Consider the following 16,383-nt stretch of genomic DNA (forward strand, 5'->3'; position numbering starts at 1 on the left):
TTGCACCTGCACAAGGCTCTCACTTATCCTTTTCTGTGAAGGAAGCCAAATGCAGAAGTGCACACACTGCGGCGTGGTCCCACTCTCTGGCATTCTGAGAAGGCCAGCCTGTGGGGACACAACACAGGTCGCTGGCTGTCAGGCTGTGGGACTTGAGAGAAGGGAAGGATCTGGGGCGCTGAAAATGTTCTGTATTTTGGTTGTGGTGGTGGCTCTCCGTGACAGTATGAATTGATGAGGACTCAGAAAGTCCTGTGAGGAAATTGTATCTCAGCAACCACAGCTTTTAAGAGAAACTGGAAAAAGTACATCGCAAAGGGATATCTACACTTAGCGACTGTTTCGTTTTGTTTCCTGAACGTGAGGCTCATGATTCTTTCCTTTCATCTGTGAATGTGGGAAATTTTCCTCATGATTTTCTGAGGTTAGATCAAGTTAGCACTCCCGAAATGAATCCAGGTCAGTCATTGCACATCAGACACTTTCCGTCTTATGCCCTGTACGATTCTGTCTGCTACTACTCTGTTTCTGATCCTCGCTTCCGGGTCGTGAGCGTGTGGTTGACGCATGATTCCCCTTCCTCAAACTGCCCTTGCCAGGTAGCAGAACAAGGCAGGCTGGGAACTCGGGCTCCTTAGGTCAGTCACCACCGCCTCCCGGCCTGCAGAGCAGCTTTGAGGGAAAAGGCACAAGGGGCACGCTGAATCAGGGCTGGGTTCTGACCGCGTGTTTCCCCCTGGAACTGGAAGGCGCTAGGCCGCGGCCTGTGAGCTGTGACGAGCAAGCTTAGAGCAGCACTGTCGTGCCGTACTCGGTCTCAACGTGCAGGATGGAGAAGCATGTGCTCGGAGGAGGGAAGGGAGGCTGGCAAAACTGGCCACTGCAGGCTGCGTTCCTGCCCCCCATGACCCCTTCAATGCACTTCTTCCATTCCTCACGCTGGTCACTGTGACCCCAGGGCTCCCGGGGCAGTGCCGGTGCTGCACTGGCCCCCATCACAGCCTTCCTGCATGTCTATGCGGCCAGAGAGCCCAGCTGGGCATTCTGTTGCAAACTAGTCATCAGACAGCAAGGGACCCCACCAAGAAAGAAGCCCCGAGGTTAGGGGCACAGCCAGAGCCTAAGCAACCAAGGCCCCTTTCTCTGGCGAGGCGTTTGAGGTAGAAGGACGAAGCCCCACGAACTCCCTTCCCTGGCCCTGAGGTCTGTGCATGCCCGATCCCACACGTGAGGGTCTGTCCACCTGGGCTCACGCACAGGGCCCAGGAGGGAGACAGGGTGAGAGTGTGGAGGCAGGGTGCAACCGAGTCTGCCCAATAGCCCCGGTGGGTCACCCTCTCGTTTCCATCCTCACTGCGCCCATCCTGCCCATGCCCTGCTGGGCTTATGTGGGGGCGGTCTCCTACATGAGCTCCTTGCCCTGAGGGTGAGGCAGGTCCCCTGACTCTGAGGAGGCCATCCTCCCCGTTTTCACTCACTCCAGGAGTTGTCAGGATATCAGGGTCGCAGAATAGGATCCGCAGCCGCCTACCGTAACTGGGACAATTTCATATCTGGACACCCTGCTTTGGGGTTTGGTGACTTTGGCATGAGCCCCCCACTGGCAATGCGTTGGGAATTTAACAATGCCCCTTGAAAAATGTAGGTCCCAGCCGTGCTTTTGTCCACTGGATCCCTTAAGGGACTTGGCTGTGGCCTCTACTGCCTTACTCTCTCAACGGCATGTTTCTCCTCAGAGACCATTGCAATTAATTCCGTGCGCGCACCCCACCTTGAATGTTCTATCCACCATTGCTTCCTACCCACAGACCTCTGCCAACTGTGTGTTAAACACCAGTCTCCTGGAAACCCAGTCTGACAGAAGCAACCCCCAAGGCTCTATACACAAGTGTGTCCCTCAGTCGCAGGCCCGTGCAGCCCTGGGTGCTGGCTGTGGGAAGGAACCAATTCCCAACCTTCGCTTGAGGGCAAATCCAACACAGAGTCAGACTCAACCTTGTGTGTCCTAAGGAGGCAGCGTGGGAGGCTGAGCTGAGGTGAGCACTACCATTGCCAGGAAAATGTGTGTCCTGAGCTGGTGCAGCAGTATTTGAAGGGGACTATGCAGCTCCATGGAGACCTATCAACCACCCTCAGCATAGAAGCTGGTGGCCATTTTCCCGTCGAGGGTACGGAGATGACCCGGTGGGAGGAGGGCCAGATGGCCGCCTAGTGCAGGACGGATGTGACCGCTCACTCGGGCAGGCAGTTTCCCCAGGGTTGGCCCTGAGCCAGCAAAGACTCAGTCCCTGTCCTTCAGGATGGACAACCGCCAGCGCCTCTCTTCCGTGTTCCCAGAACCTTCCCCCCGATCCCCAAGTCCCTGGGCTATGCCTTATACTTCCACCCCCACCCGCCCACCCACTGATTCCAAGGAGGGACCACACAGCACTGGCAACTCAGGCTCAAATGGAGAGCAGATTTATCGGAAGAGTACACCTTCCTGGGTGAGCTGTCCAGGTGGCCCCAGAGCTAGGGACTGACTCCACAGAGCACTGGACCTGGGACTGTGCAGGTGGGGAGGGGCTACATTGCTCTCTAACCCCTGTGGAAGACAGGTGAAGGGCATGCCACTGGCGGAAAGCCACAGGGGAAATCAGGGACGTTCAGACAACAAAGCAGGACAGCAGGACAACCAGCAGTAGATGGACACACGGCAAGAGGGACTGAGCTCTGGAAGGGGACTGTGAGTTCCTGCTGAAGGTAGGAGGGGAAATGTGGGGACCAATGCCATGAGACACTCAACGAGGAGGAGGCCAGGACAGAACACCCAGAGGGACCGCAGGGGAAAGGGAGTAAACACTGACGTTGACTGGCAGAGCCACAGACCACACCCCGGGACGTCAGGTGGCCTGCCTGCAGCGCCGCTATCAGAGGCTGGCCCAGAGGCCCCGCAGGCAGAGAGCCCGCCACTGAACGCCACAGGCACTGTTCTGGACCAACCTCTGAGATGGAAGGAGCAGCTCCAGGCCCTCCCTGCCCAGACACCCCCTTCCACGGCAACCGCCCCTCCCCAACGCCAAGAGACCACAAAATTTGAGAGAAACTTTAATTTGGAAAAGCTGACAAATGAAGTGCAGTAGGAGCCGGCGAACCGGGGAAGGAAGCCCCGGCCGAGGTGGGACGGGAGGGAATCAGCTTGGCCGCAGCGCCCGGGCTCCAAGGCTACCAGCTGCTCCTCCTGCGCGAAGGTGCGCGCTTCCGCCTGTCACACACACACACACGGCAGCGTCGGGGACCAGCGTCAAACCAGGGCCGGCCCACGGCACGCCTCAAGAGCCACGGCTGGGGGAAGGGGCACCGTGTGTGGAGCACTCACATCACAGTTTCTGGAACTTGCCAGCCAGGGACCGCATGGCCTCTGAAACACAGACAGGCATAAGCAGGCACTCCAGCTAGGACGGGGAAGCCCATCCCCCCTGACCTGTGGGCATCGGCCCAGCCCTGCAACCTGAGACCCCCTGCAGCCCCTCCCCAAGGAGCCTTGGGCCCCGACTCCCACCCACCACCCCAATTCAATGTGCACATGTTTTCCCAGCATGACAAAGCGTGCCAGTAGAGCTGAAGCTTTGGGCCACATCAGAACCACTCAGAACTTTTCAAACAAGCCAGACCCGCAGAAGCCGCACCCAGCTATACCCAAGGCAAAGTCAGGGAGGCATCACCAAACGTCCTAAGAGGAGAGCCTAGGAGCGGTCCTCGCCGGCAAAGTGCGCCTGCGTTTTGAACCACACTTTCCCCTCTGTGCACACCCCGGGCTGTGCATGCAGAGCGGGCGCCAGCACTAGGCCTGCTGGGTTGCCCGCCCCACAGGAACGGAGGTCCCTGGGACCTGCACACAGTCCCCAACCCACACTCAGTCGGCCCCTGGCCCAGACCAGTCAGAGGTTCCGCATACCATGTTCCTGTTGAATGTCGTGTATTTCTCTCTGCAGCTCGGGACACTGGGCCGGCAGACACCGCAGAAAGAGAGACAATTAGCATACTCAGGCCTCCTCACCCCTGGATGCCCCCACCCTGGGGCTTGGCCGCCTCGGGCTCCTCAGGACACGGAGAAGCTACGTACCCCACACGAGAGGTGGGATGGTGGTGGGGGTGGGAGACAGGTCTGTTGAATCCAGACACAGATCCCAGCTCTCTAGTTTGGGCCTGCATTTCTAAGGAGCCAGAGGGAGCATCACCTGAAGACAACCCTGTCCCGCAGGTGGCTGCTGCTGATGGTCCGGTCTTGCAGGTTCTTCGGGAGGTTCCTGGTCACCTGAGACCGAGAGAACACAAGATCCAGCTGCCAAAGCTCCCAGGGAGGAGGAAAGGCCTTAGCGCGGTCTAACGCGAGGCCACACCACCCTCTCTGCTGGCAACAAGCTGTCCCTGCCTGCCCAGCAGCTCCACCCTTCTCTCAGGGCCTGCCTTCCTTGTCCCCCAGGGGCAGCCCATCCAGGACTCTGGTCCTCAAACTGTGTGTGGCTGTGGGTGTGACAGCGATGGAGCTGCAGTCACCGCCAACCCCTGGGGCGAGCCCTGTGGCTCAACAAGGCTTATCCGAAAAGGCCTGGTTCCGCTGAAACTCTAGGTCTGGAGTTGAATTTGGGGTTCGGCCACGAATGTCCCTAGCGCGCAAACCCACGCTGGAGAGGAGGTGGCTTGAGTTCAACCCTGTGACACCCGTTATCCTCTGGGAGAAGCTGTCTGGCTAGGAAGGGAAGCAGGGAGACTAGGAGGAGGCAGAACCAGACGTCTCCCTCCCTATGCTGTCGCCCCTCCGCTCCAGCAAACCCACAGGACTTACCAGAAGGTGCGGGCCCACCGGGCATGACTTCTTCCTGGCTCTGGGCCAAGGACTGTGAATGTTCTGGAACTCGGATGTCTCCACTGTTCCCATCATCAGTGTTGCATTCTCCAAGATGCGGGAACAGAAACGATGGTCTCTGCCCCTGAGTCAGAGACGAAAACCAAAAGTTCTCATGGATTCGATGTGTGTGCTTGGCTGAGCGTGGGCGTGTGCGCGTGCCACGTGGGCACCGGGGCTGGGGTGAGGCCGGGCACAGGGAAGGCAGTCAGCGGGCTGATCTCCTGGGCACTTTCTCCCTCAGTCGGCCTTGGGCCAGGGGGCAGAGCCGAGCTAGAGACAACAGTGGGGTGCAGAGAAGTCCTGCAAGGAAGGCTAGGGGGCAGCTAGGAAGTAGGGGCAAGTTTTTCATGGGTCGAAATACTAAAACTTTGTGTCCCAAACTTGGAAGGGGTCCCCGATCCCCATTCGCTGCCCCAGCCTTGCCTTCCATCCAAGCACCCCTCTGGGGGAGCGGGCTGGGCAGCTAGCCAGCGGTGCAGTATATGGCGCAGCACACACGTAGCGCTGTCTTCGGGCTTGCCCTGCGAAAACCACCCGGGTCCGGCACCCTAACGACCGAGGGCGCCCAACGACAGCCCCGGAGTGAGGGACAGAGGGACCACGGGGGGAGAGAGGCAGGGGTGGGGCATGAGAAGGGTGGGGAGCAGGGAGAAGCAGGCAGGGCCCGATACTCACCTGGCTCTCCAGGAATGGGCCTCTGTGCGGGTCCTCATCTCCTCCCAACACCGGCGTGCACCCACTCTTCCTCCTGGCCACAGACTTCAGCCCAGCGCCAGTGTGACTGGACTCTTCAGTTCCGAAAGGGCCCAAGGAACACCTCTGGCGCCTCACTAGCAGTGGAACGACAAAGGTCGGAGGGGAAGGGGCTGGATCCAGGGCAGCTGTTGAGTCTCCCTGCCCGCAGGAAGGGAAGAATATCTGGGGGTCTACTTTGGGGCCCCCTCCCTAGAGATTTTGGCTCCACGGGCCATTTTTTTATCCTAGTGCATTTAGTCAGGCTGCCTGCAACATTACCTTGGGGCAAGAAGACAGGGCTGCTCCCAGCCTTCCCAGAGAACACACTCGGTGGCACCTTATGGAGGGACACCTCTGGATCCCAAACAGCCTGCCTTTTTACAACTGAAGTGAATCTCCGCGGAGCTGAGGACAGGGAAGCGACTGGAACGGCAAGGAACTGCTCCCTGATTTGGCTTCCCGACTGTCTGGGTGCGTCCTCGGGGCTATTCGGTTTCACCTGGTTTCCTCCTTGGCGACAAACTCTCACCCTCATCAGCCTCCTCTCACCCAACTCATACGGTGGTTCAGAGTCAGAACACGGCCAGCTGACCAGACCTTCCCCAGAGGGCTGCTGGCGACCCACAGTGACTTCTGACCTATACCCAAGGCCTCTATACTGGGTGTCCCAGGCCAGGCCTCCATCAGGCACCCTGAGGTGGAACGCGTCGATAAAACCCAGCTGCCATCCCACCCAGCCAAGAGCCCTCGTGCCTCTATCTCTGGGACCTGGTGTCGGGGCCGCCAAAATGGTGGAGTCTTCAGTGTCGCAACTCTCTGGGGTGGAGCTTCTGCGAACAGCCGGGGCATCCGGGTCGCTCAGCTGCTGTAGCGAAGCCATCGCCGGGGAGCCAGGTGGGCGTTCATAGCCCCAATGCCTCCACCCTGCTGCTTCCATGGCTCCCTGGTTGGTCTCGAAGCCCTCCGGGTTGAGGAACCTGCCCCCGCCCTCATTGCCCTGCGGCGCCCCCAAAGCGAGGAGGCCGGCACCCTCCTCGTCCTGTGGGTCAAACTCTGCTCCGGAAAGAAACCCCTCGTCCACCTCAGAGGAGCTCATTGTCGCCAAGTCCCGAAAGGGAGCTTCTGCCGAGGCAACGACCCTGGGCAGAACAGCGGCGGAGGCGCTGGCCGCTGCGACACCGCTCGGGCGCAGAAGCCTGCCCAGAACGCCGTTGGCCAGCCCCACAGGAAACGCGCGGGCTCGCTTCCCACAGCGCGCGACTTCGAGGCCCCGCTGTCGCCTTCTCATTGGTCCTCCGCCCACCGCCAATGAGTGCGCCCCTGTACGCCCGTGCCTCCGCGCCCTGGCCAGTAAGGTGCAGGGTTTCTGGCGGGCGCCGAGTCCCTGCGCTGTAGCGGAAGTCGGCAGCCGATCTGGCGGACCAGCTCGGTGGTCTTCGGGCTTTTCTCTCATCACTTCCTGCCCCGCCTCCTGTGCCCGGGCACCCGCCTTCCCGCCGCAGTTGGGCGTGTAGCCCCAATTCCTCGTGCAAAAAAGCAGGGAGACGAAGGTGCCACCTCTGTGGTGGCGTGCGGAGGGGTGGGGAGGGCGCAGTGGCAGCGTGGAGAATCGCTTAGCTCAGAACGTGTCTGCCGGCCGTTATTCCACCACAAGACATACCGCCCAATGGGAATGGGGGCACCGGAAGCCGGCCCTCAATAGTGCGGGGTGGGGGGGGACCCTACTTTTGCCTTAAAGGGCCCCAAAGCGAAAGTTGTCATCTCGACGGACTGGACGGTCTCCGTCACGACTCAATCACCGCTCTGATGGGTGATCAAATCGGCCTGTGCGTTGATGCTCGGGGGGCTTGATTGGTTGGCCGGTTTGGCCCGTGAGCTGGGGTTGGCCCGGCTCTCCCCGCCCCGCCCCTAACTCGGAGTCCATTCAAAGAAGAGGGAATCCCGGTGGCCCGCACACTCTCCAAAAGAAGTTCACTGTCACTGATCCCGGGCACACGAACGGAAACCATCCATCACTTTTCACACACCACGTTTGCAACAATCAAAGAGTCTAACCATTTCGAGGGTGGGAGAGATTATGTGCAAAGCGACATTTGACGAGTAACCGTGAAGTGATCGCGCCATGTAACCCTACCCGGGCGGAGGAATGGTACGTTGCACCTGCACAAGGCTCTCACGTATCCTTTTCTGTGAAGGAAGCCAAATGCAAAAGTGCACACACTGCGGCGTGGTCCCACTCTCTGACATGCTGAGAAAGTCAGCCTTTGGGGACACAACACAGGTCGCTGGCTGTCAGGCTGTGGGACTTGAGAGAAGGGAAGGATCTGGGGCGCTGAAAATGTTCTGTATTTTGGTTGTGGTGGTGGCTCTCCGTGACAGTATGAATTGATGAGGACTCAGAAAGTCCTGTGAGGAAATTATATCTCAACAACCACAGCTTTTAAGAGAAATTGGAAAAAGTACATCGCAAAGGGATAGCTACACTTAGCGATTGTTTCCTTTTGTTTCCTGAACGTGAGACTCATGATTCTTTCCTTTCATCTGTGAATGTGGGAAATTTTCCTCATGATTTTCTGAGGTTAAATCAAGTTAGCACTCCCGAAATGAATCCAGGTCAGTCATTGCACATTAGGTACTTTCCGTCTTATGCCCTGTAGGATCCTGTCTGCTACTACTCTGTTTCTGATCCTCGCTTCCGGGTCGTGAGCGTGCGGTTGACGCATGATTCCCCTTCCTCGAACTGCCCTTGCCAGGATTTAGTAGGAAGGTTATCTTCCTCCCAAAAGGGATAAAAGAATGTTTCCCCTTTTCTCCTTTTTCCAAGAGTTTGTGTGAAATTGAAAATATTTGTGCCCAGGATGTTTGTCACATTTCAGTGGGGAAGCCTGGAGTTTTTGTGAGAAGCGTCTTAACTATTAACCTATTGATTCATGGGTTGGCTGTTCTTTCCTGAGTCAGATTAGGCAGGCTATGTGTTCCTAGGCATTGTTTACGTTTCTCTTTGATTTTTAATTGATTGAAATATTTTATTTTTGCAAATGTCTGTCTTACAAAAAGGTGCAAGACAATTGCAAAGAACACATATATATAGTGCACCAGGATTCGCCCATTATTAAAGATCTGTCACATTTCTCATTGTGTCTCTCTCTCTCTCTCTCCCTCAGTCTGTCTGTCTCTCTTTTTCTCCATCTCCCTCTCTCTGTCTCTCTCTGTGTCTCTCTGTCTCTGTCTCTCTCTCTCTCTCTCTCTGTCTCTGTCTCTGTCTCTCCCTCTTTCTCTCTCTCTCTCTTCATGGGAGTGTATATTTACTTATTTCAGTGAATCATCTGAGTGCCTTTAAGTTATTACAGTTCATTGTCTCTAAATACTTCGGTTTCCATCTTTAAAAAGAAGAATGCTTAGATACAAAAACTTTAATGCAATTCGCACACTCAGAAAATTGAACGTTGAGGAGAAACAATTATGATCCGCACTGAAAATTGCCAATGACCGCACTATCATTTCTTAGCTATTTTTAAAAAAACTTCTTTCTCATCAAAGACCATGCACTGCGTTCGCTTGTCATGTCTCTTTGATGTCCACGATACTGGAACAGTCTCCCAGGGTGTTTTTGGTCAAGCACGACACTGACATTTGTGAAGGTGCAGGCCCGTTATTTTTCAGAAAGTTTTCATTGGAAGGACATTTTCTAATTGAATTGCTTCCTCTGGCTTTTCCCTTATTCCTCCCTCTGAGGGGGAAAAAAAAAAGTTCTTTCTGATACAGATTTCTAGTTTGATTCCACTGTGATCAGGAAAGATACCTGAGAATGATTCCAAGTTGTAAAGATTTAAAAAATTGTATGGTGGTTTCAGAGAAACCTCTCCTGGAGTGTACTCTGTGTGTGCTTGAGAAGAATGTGTAGTTGGATTCGGTTGGGTGCACTGTTCTGTACAGGCCTGTTAAGTCCAGTTGTCCCGTAGTGTTGTGCAAGCCCTCTGGTTCCTTATGGATCTCCTTTCTCGTTGTTCTACCCGGGACTGAGAGCAGACTATTAAACTCTCCTATTACTATTGTATTACTATCTGTTTGTCCCTTCCGTTGCGTCAGTGTCTGGCTCGTGTGTTCGGGGGATCTGATGTTAGGTGCGTATGTATTTATAATTGTTAGATCTTCTTGGTGAAATGCTATAAGAAATGGATAAAGAGACAGTATGGACAGAGAAAGGAGGAGTTCTTGGCATGGATGTTGAGGGTAGATGTGCACGAAGGTGTCCGAGTTCACCCAGGAACTACCACAGCAAACCCTAGTCTCTCAGACATCCTATGATGGTCATCACAGGTGCCCCCGAGCAGTGTGCTGTGCCTCTGCCACAGCCACGGATGGCTGTCCTTGCTGACTCATGCTCACCTTCCATCCTACCTAGAGTCCGCATAAGAGACCATCTATTTTGCCCACGGAGTTCAAGGTCGTACAAGGGAACGAAAGCTGGAGAGTCCCGGCATGCCGGACATGTGGAATCTGGCTCGGGCCTTCACCGGCGCGGCTGTAGCAACGCCGGGCACACCGGTCAACAGATCTCCAGAGCTCCCTCTGAGCTGAGTGGCCACTGAGATGTTAGTATTCTCCCTGACTGGTGTGGCTCAGTGCACTGAGTGCTGGCCGGGTAACCAGAGGGTCGCCAGCTCTATCGCCGGTCAAGGCACACGGCTGGGTGGTGGCCAGGTCCTTGGGTAGGGGACGTGCGAGAGATAGCCACACATTGCTGTTTCTCTCCCTCTCTTTCTCCCTCCCTTCCACTCCCCCTGGAAATAAGTGAATAACATCTTAAGAGGAATGTTATTATCCCCTAGAGTATTACTTTCTTACCCTTTCCATAACCAATTCCTAGAAATCGAGGGCCTCAAGAAGTAGACTAGTTTGTTGAATTATACTTCTGGAGGGCAGGGTAAGACACAGAAACCACTGGGCGGATGCCAGGGTGGCAGTGGGGCAGCGTTTTCTTCTGGAGGCACTGGAAGGGATTGATTTCCTTGTCCTTCCAGTTCTAGCCGATGCCTACATTGTTTGGCGCAGGGATACCTTCCTCCATCTTCCAAGCCAGGGATGCAGGATCGGGTCTTGGTCCTGTCGCACCACCGTGACCTATACTCCTTCCTCCGTCTTCCTCTTGAAAGCCTTGAGATGATACCGAGGCTGAACGGCAAATGCAGAAAGGACTCCCTACCTTCAAATCAGTTGAGTTAGCACCATGATTGCAGCGGCAAACCTAACGCCCCATTTCTATGCACGGTAACACACTAGCCGATTCCAAAAATTAGGCCGTGGTCATCCTTGGGCACCATTCCTGTGCGCACCGCTCTCAGCTCCTTGGGTGCGCTCCCCTCCTCCTCCCCTCCCTGGGCGTGCCCATTTGCCCAGAGTCCGCCCAAGGCAGTTGACTGGTCACGGAGCTGTTGTGGGGGATGGCTGCGGTGGTCGGAGCGGGATCGTCGGGGGTCGAGGTGCTGCTGGTGGTCGGCATGGGGGTGGCGAGGGGGGTCTGCCCAAGAGCTAGGCAGGTAGCAGAAGGAGGCAGGCTGAGAACCTCGGCTCTCCAGGCCAGTCACCACCGCCTCCCGGCCTGCAGAGCAGCTTTGAGGGAAAAGGCACAAGGGGCACGCTGAATCAGGGCTGGGTTCTGACCGCGTGTTTCCCCCTGGAACTGGAAGGCGCTAGGCCGCGGCCTGTGAGCTGTGACGAGCAAGCTTAGAGCAGCACTGTCGTGCCGTACTCGGTCTCAACGTGCAGGGTGGAGAAGCGTGTGCTCGGAGGAGGGAAGGGAGGCTGGCAAAACTGGCCACTGCAGGCTGCGTTCCTGACCCCCATGACTTCTTCAATGCACTTCTTCCATTCCTCACGCTGGTCACTGTGACCCCAGGGCTCCCGGGGCAGTGCCGGTGCTGCACTGGCCCCCATCACAGCCTCCCTGCATGTCTGTGCGGCCAGAGAGCCCAGCTGGGCATTCTGTTGCAAACTCGTCATGAGACAGCAAGGGACCCCGCCGAGAAAGAAGCCCTGAGGTTAGGGGCACAGCCAGAGCCTAAGCAACCAAGGCCCCTTTCTCTGGTGGGGCGTTTGAGGTAGAAGGACGAAGCCCCACGAACTCCCTTTCCTGGCCCCGAGGTCTGTGCATGCCCCATACCACGCGTGAGGGTCTGTCCACCTGAGCTCACGCACAGGACCCGGGAGGGAGACAGGGTGAGAGTGTGGAGGCAGGGTGCAACCGAGTCTGCCCAATAGCCCTGGTGGGTCACCCTCTCGTTTCCATCCTCACTGCGCCCACCCTGCCCGTGCCCTGCCGGGCTCATGGGGGGGCGGTCTCCTACGTGAGCTCCCTACCCCGAGGCTGAGGCGTGTCCCCCGACTCTCAGGTGCCCATGCTCCTCATTCTCACTCCAGGAGTTGTCAGGCGTCATAGGGTGGCAGACTAGGATCCACAGACACCTCAAGCAACATTTTCAGATCCTGGACACCCTGCTTCGGGGTTCGGTGACTTCTGCATCATCCCCCACCCGCAATCTGCTGGGAATTTAACAATGCCCCTTGAAAAATGTAGGTGCCAGCCGTGCTTTTGTCCACTGGATTCCTTAAGGGACTTGGCCACGGCCTCGACTGCCTTACTGCCTGAACCACGTATCCCCTCAGAGGACCATTCGTTACTCACGATGAATGCTATGCAAGCCCCGCACCTTGAATGTTCCATCCACTGTCGCCCTGTATCGACCCACACCTGCCAACTGTGTATTAAAGACCAGTCTCCTGGAAACCCAGTCTGGCAGAGGCAACCCCCAAGGTCTAAACACAACGGGGAGGAGGCTGGGACAGAACACCCAGAGGGACCGCAGGGAAAAGGTAAGAAATTCTGACGTTGACTGGCAGAGCCACAGACCACACCCCGGGACGTCAGGTGGCCTGCCTGCAGCGCCGCTATCAGAGGCTGGCCCAGAGGCCCCGCAGGCAGAGAGCCCGCCACTGAACGCCACAGGCACTGTTCTGGACCAACCTCTGAGATGGAAGGAGCAGCTCCAGGCCCTCCCTGCCCAGACACCCCCTTCCACGGCAACCGCCCTTCCCCAACGCCAAGAGACCACAAAATTTGAGAGAAACTTTAATTTGGAAAAGCTGACAAATGAAGTGCAGTAGGAGCCGGCGAACCGGGGAAGGAAGCCCCGGCCGAGGTGGGACGGGAGGGAATCAGCTTGGCCGCAGCGCCCGGGCTCCAAGGCTACCAGCTGCTCCTCCTGCGCGAAGGTGCGCGCTTCCGCCTGTCACACACACACACACGGCAGCGTCGGGGACCAGCGTCAAACCAGGGCCGGCCCACGGCACGCCTCAAGAGCCACGGCTGGGGGAAGGGGCACCGTGTGTGGAGCACTCACATCACAGTTTCTGGAACTTGCCAGCCAGGGACCGCATGGCCTCTGAAACACAGACAGGCATAAGCAGGCACTCCAGCTAGGACGGGGAAGCCCATCCCCCCTGACCTGTGGGCAACCGCCCAGCCCTGCAACCTGAGACCCCCTGCAGCCCCTCCCCAAGGAGCCTTGGGCCCCGACTCCCACCCACCAGCCCAATTCAATGTGCACATGTTTTCCCAGCATGACAAAGCGTGCCAGTAGAGCTGAAGCTTTGGGGCACATCAGAACCACTCAGAACTTTTCAAACAAGCCAGACCCGCAGACGCCGCACCCAGCTATACCCAAGGCAAAGTCAGGGAGGCATCACCAAACGTCCTAAGAGGAGAGCCTAGGAGCGGTCCTCGCCGGCAAAGTGCGCCCGCGTTTTGAACCACACTTTCCCCTCTGTGCACACCCCGGGCTGTGCATGCAGAGCGGGCGCCAGCGCCAGGCCTGCTGGGTTCCCTTCCCCAGAGGAAAGGAGGTCCCTGGGACCCGCACACCGTCCCCAACCCACACTCAGTCGGCCCCTGGCCCTGGCCCAGACCAGCCAGAGGTTCCGCATACCAAGTTGCTGTTTAAGGTCCCGTATTTCTCTCTGCAGCTGGGGACACTGGGCCGGCAGACACCGCAGAAAGAGAGACAATTAGCATACTCAGGCCTCCTCACCCCTGGATGCCCCCACCCTGGGGCTTCGCCGCCTCGGGCTCCTCAGGACACGGAGAAGGCACGTCCCCCCCACGAGAGGCGGGATGGTGGTGGGGTGGTGGTGGGGGTGGGAGACAGGTCTGTTGAATCCAGACACAGATCCCAGCTCTCTAGTTTGGGCCTGCATTTCTGGGAGCCAGAGGAATTACCCGAGGACAACCCTCTGCTGCAGGTTGCTCCTGTTGCTCTGTTTCCTGCTGACTTTCTGTTCCCAGGGATTGTTGAGGATGTTCCTCGTCACCTGAGAGGGACAGAACACAAGATCCAGCTGCCAAAGCTCCCAAGGAGGAGGAAAGGCCTTAGCGCGGTCTAACGTGAGGCCGCATCACCCTCTGCTGGCTACAAGCTGTCCCTGCCTGCCCAGCAGCTCCACCCTTCTCTCAGGGCCTGCCTCCCCTGTTCCCCAGGGGCAGCTCATCCAGGACTCTGGTCCCCAAGACTGTGTGTGGCTCTGGGTTGGAAGCTGGCTGAGCTGCTGTCACCACCAGCCCCTGAGGCGAGTCCTGTGGCCTAACAGGACTTAACGGAAAAGGCCCTGTTCTGCCTAAACTTTAGGTCTGGAATTGCATTTTGTGGCGCTGCCACGAATGACCCCTGTGTGCACCCCAGGTAGTAGATTGGGTGCCTTGAGCCCAGCCCTGTGACAGCCTGTATCCTCTGGGAGAGGCTGTCTCGCTGTGTAGGGAGGCAGGGCGGCTGGGAGGCTGGGAGGAAGCTGAGGCCCTGGCAGAACCAGACGTCTCCCTCCCGGTGCCCTTGCCCCTCCGCTCCAGCAAAGCCATGGGACTCACCGTAGGCTGCGGGCCCACGGGGCATGACTTCTCCCTGGCTCAGGGCCAAGGACTCTTAGTGTCCTGAATCAGGGGCATTTCTGTTGTTCACGTCACAAGTGTCACACTGTTCACGATGCCTGCATGGAAACAACAGTCTCTGCCTCTGTGTCTGAAACAGACAAACAAAAAGTTCTCATTGATTCAAACTTGGGTGTGTGTACCTGGCTGAGCGTGGGCATGTGCAGGTGCACGTGTGTTGAGCAGCTGGGGTGAGGCCGGGCACAGGGAAGGCAGTCCGCAGGCTGATCTCCTGGGCACTTTCTCCCTCAGTCAGCCTTGGGCCAGGGGGCAGAGCCGAGCTAGAGAGAACAGTGGGGTGCAGAGAAGGCCCGCGGCCCCTGCAGGAAAGGCTGCGGAGCAGCTAGGAAGTAGGAGCCAGGCCGCTCGCTGGTCTCAACTTCGAAGCTTCCTGTCAAAAACTTGGAAGGGGTCCCCGATCCCCTTCCGCTGCCCCAGCCCTGCCTTCCATCCCAGCCCCTCTCTGACGGAGCAGGCTGGGCAGCTTGCCAGTGGCGCAGTATGTAGGCCAGCACACAGCGAAGCTGTCTTCGGGCTTGCCCTGCGAAAACCACCCAGGTCCGGCACCCTAACGGCCTTGGGCGCCCAACGACAGCCCCGGAGTGAGGGACAGAGGGAGCACGGGGAGAGAGGCAGGGGTGGGGCATGAGAAGGGTGGGGAGCAGGGAGAAGCAGGCAGGGCCTGAGACTCACCTGGCTCTCCGGGAATGGGCCTCTGTGCAAGTCCTTATCTTCTTCTCCCACTACTGGGTCAGACGTCGTCTTCCTCCTGGCCGCTGACTTCTTCCCAGCGCCCGCGTGCTTGAACTCTTTGGTTCCAAAAGGGACCAAGGAACTTCTCTTGCCCCTCCCAAGCAGGGGAACACCAGAGATCCGAGGAAGGTTGTTGGATCCAGGGCACCTGCGAAGCCTGTGTGTCCCGAGGAAGGATAGAATCCCCGGGGGCTGCTTTTGCAGCCCCTCCTAGGGGTTTCTTCTCCTGGGCCACTTTCCTTGTCGGAGTGGGCTTCGGCAGGACACCAGCAGCAGCAACTAGAGGAAGTTTGCTGGACCTACTCCCAGCCTTCCCTCTGACCGCACTTTGTGGTTTCTTGGAGGATGCTTCCAGATCCCTAACATCCTGCTTTTCCACACGTGAAGTGAGTCGTCCTTGTGTAGCTGAGGACAGGAAAGTGCCTGGGACGGGAAAGAACTTCTCCCTACCGTGATTTCCTGACTGTCTGGGTGCATCCTCAGGGCTGTGCGGTTTGGCCTGGCCTTCTCCTTTTCGACAAATGCTCACCCTCATCACCTGCATCTCACCGAACTCATCAGATGACTCAGTGTCCGAACACTGTGAGCTGACTGGGCCTTGCTCTGTAGGCAGCTGCGGACCCCCAGTGACTTTTGATTCATTCGTAGCGCCTGTTTTCGGGATTCCCCAAGCTCGGCCTCCTTCAGTCTCCCTCAGGAGGAATGGGGCGCCGGAAGCCAATTGCCATCCCACCCAGCTCTGGGCCCTCCCGCCTCTATCACTGGGACCTGGTTCTGGGTCCGCCAAAATGGTGGACTCTTCAGTGTCGCAGCTCTCTGGGGTGGGGTTTCTGCGGACACGTAGGGCATCTCGGTCGGTCAGCGGCTGCAGGATGGCTATTGCGGCCTCATTGCCAAGGTAGGCCAGAGTGGCCCCTTCAGAGTCGGCTGGGGAGCCAGGTCAGCCTTCACAGCCCCTAGGCACTCGCCCTCCCGATTCCATCACATCCTCCTGCTCGGCCTCGAAGCCCTCCGGGTCGAGGAGCCC

The 16,383-nt window shown here is 57.6% G+C and overlaps 2 long non-coding RNA genes across 2 annotated transcripts; both read right to left on the reverse strand.

Moving 5' to 3' along the window:
• Nucleotides 1-3,074: 3,074 nt before the first annotated feature.
• Nucleotides 3,075-4,097, reverse strand: LOC149990526 (uncharacterized). The gene is made up of 2 exons (XR_016508686.1): nt 4,040-4,097; nt 3,075-3,400 (listed from the first exon to the last, which is right to left on the reverse strand). It is a non-coding gene; the product is annotated as an uncharacterized LOC149990526 (long non-coding RNA).
• An 8,645-nt stretch (nt 4,098-12,742) lies between these two features.
• LOC149990527 (uncharacterized) lies at nt 12,743-13,872 on the reverse strand. Its single transcript, XR_016508661.1, has 2 exons — nt 13,612-13,872; nt 12,743-13,068 (listed from the first exon to the last, which is right to left on the reverse strand). It is a non-coding gene; the product is annotated as an uncharacterized LOC149990527 (long non-coding RNA).
• Between the last annotated feature and the right edge of the window lie 2,511 nt (nt 13,873-16,383).

Source organism: Furipterus horrens, unplaced genomic scaffold (genome assembly GCF_987537825.1).
Source record: "Furipterus horrens unplaced genomic scaffold, mFurHor1.1.pri manual_scaffold_17, whole genome shotgun sequence".
Lineage (NCBI taxonomy): Eukaryota > Metazoa > Chordata > Mammalia > Chiroptera > Furipteridae > Furipterus > Furipterus horrens.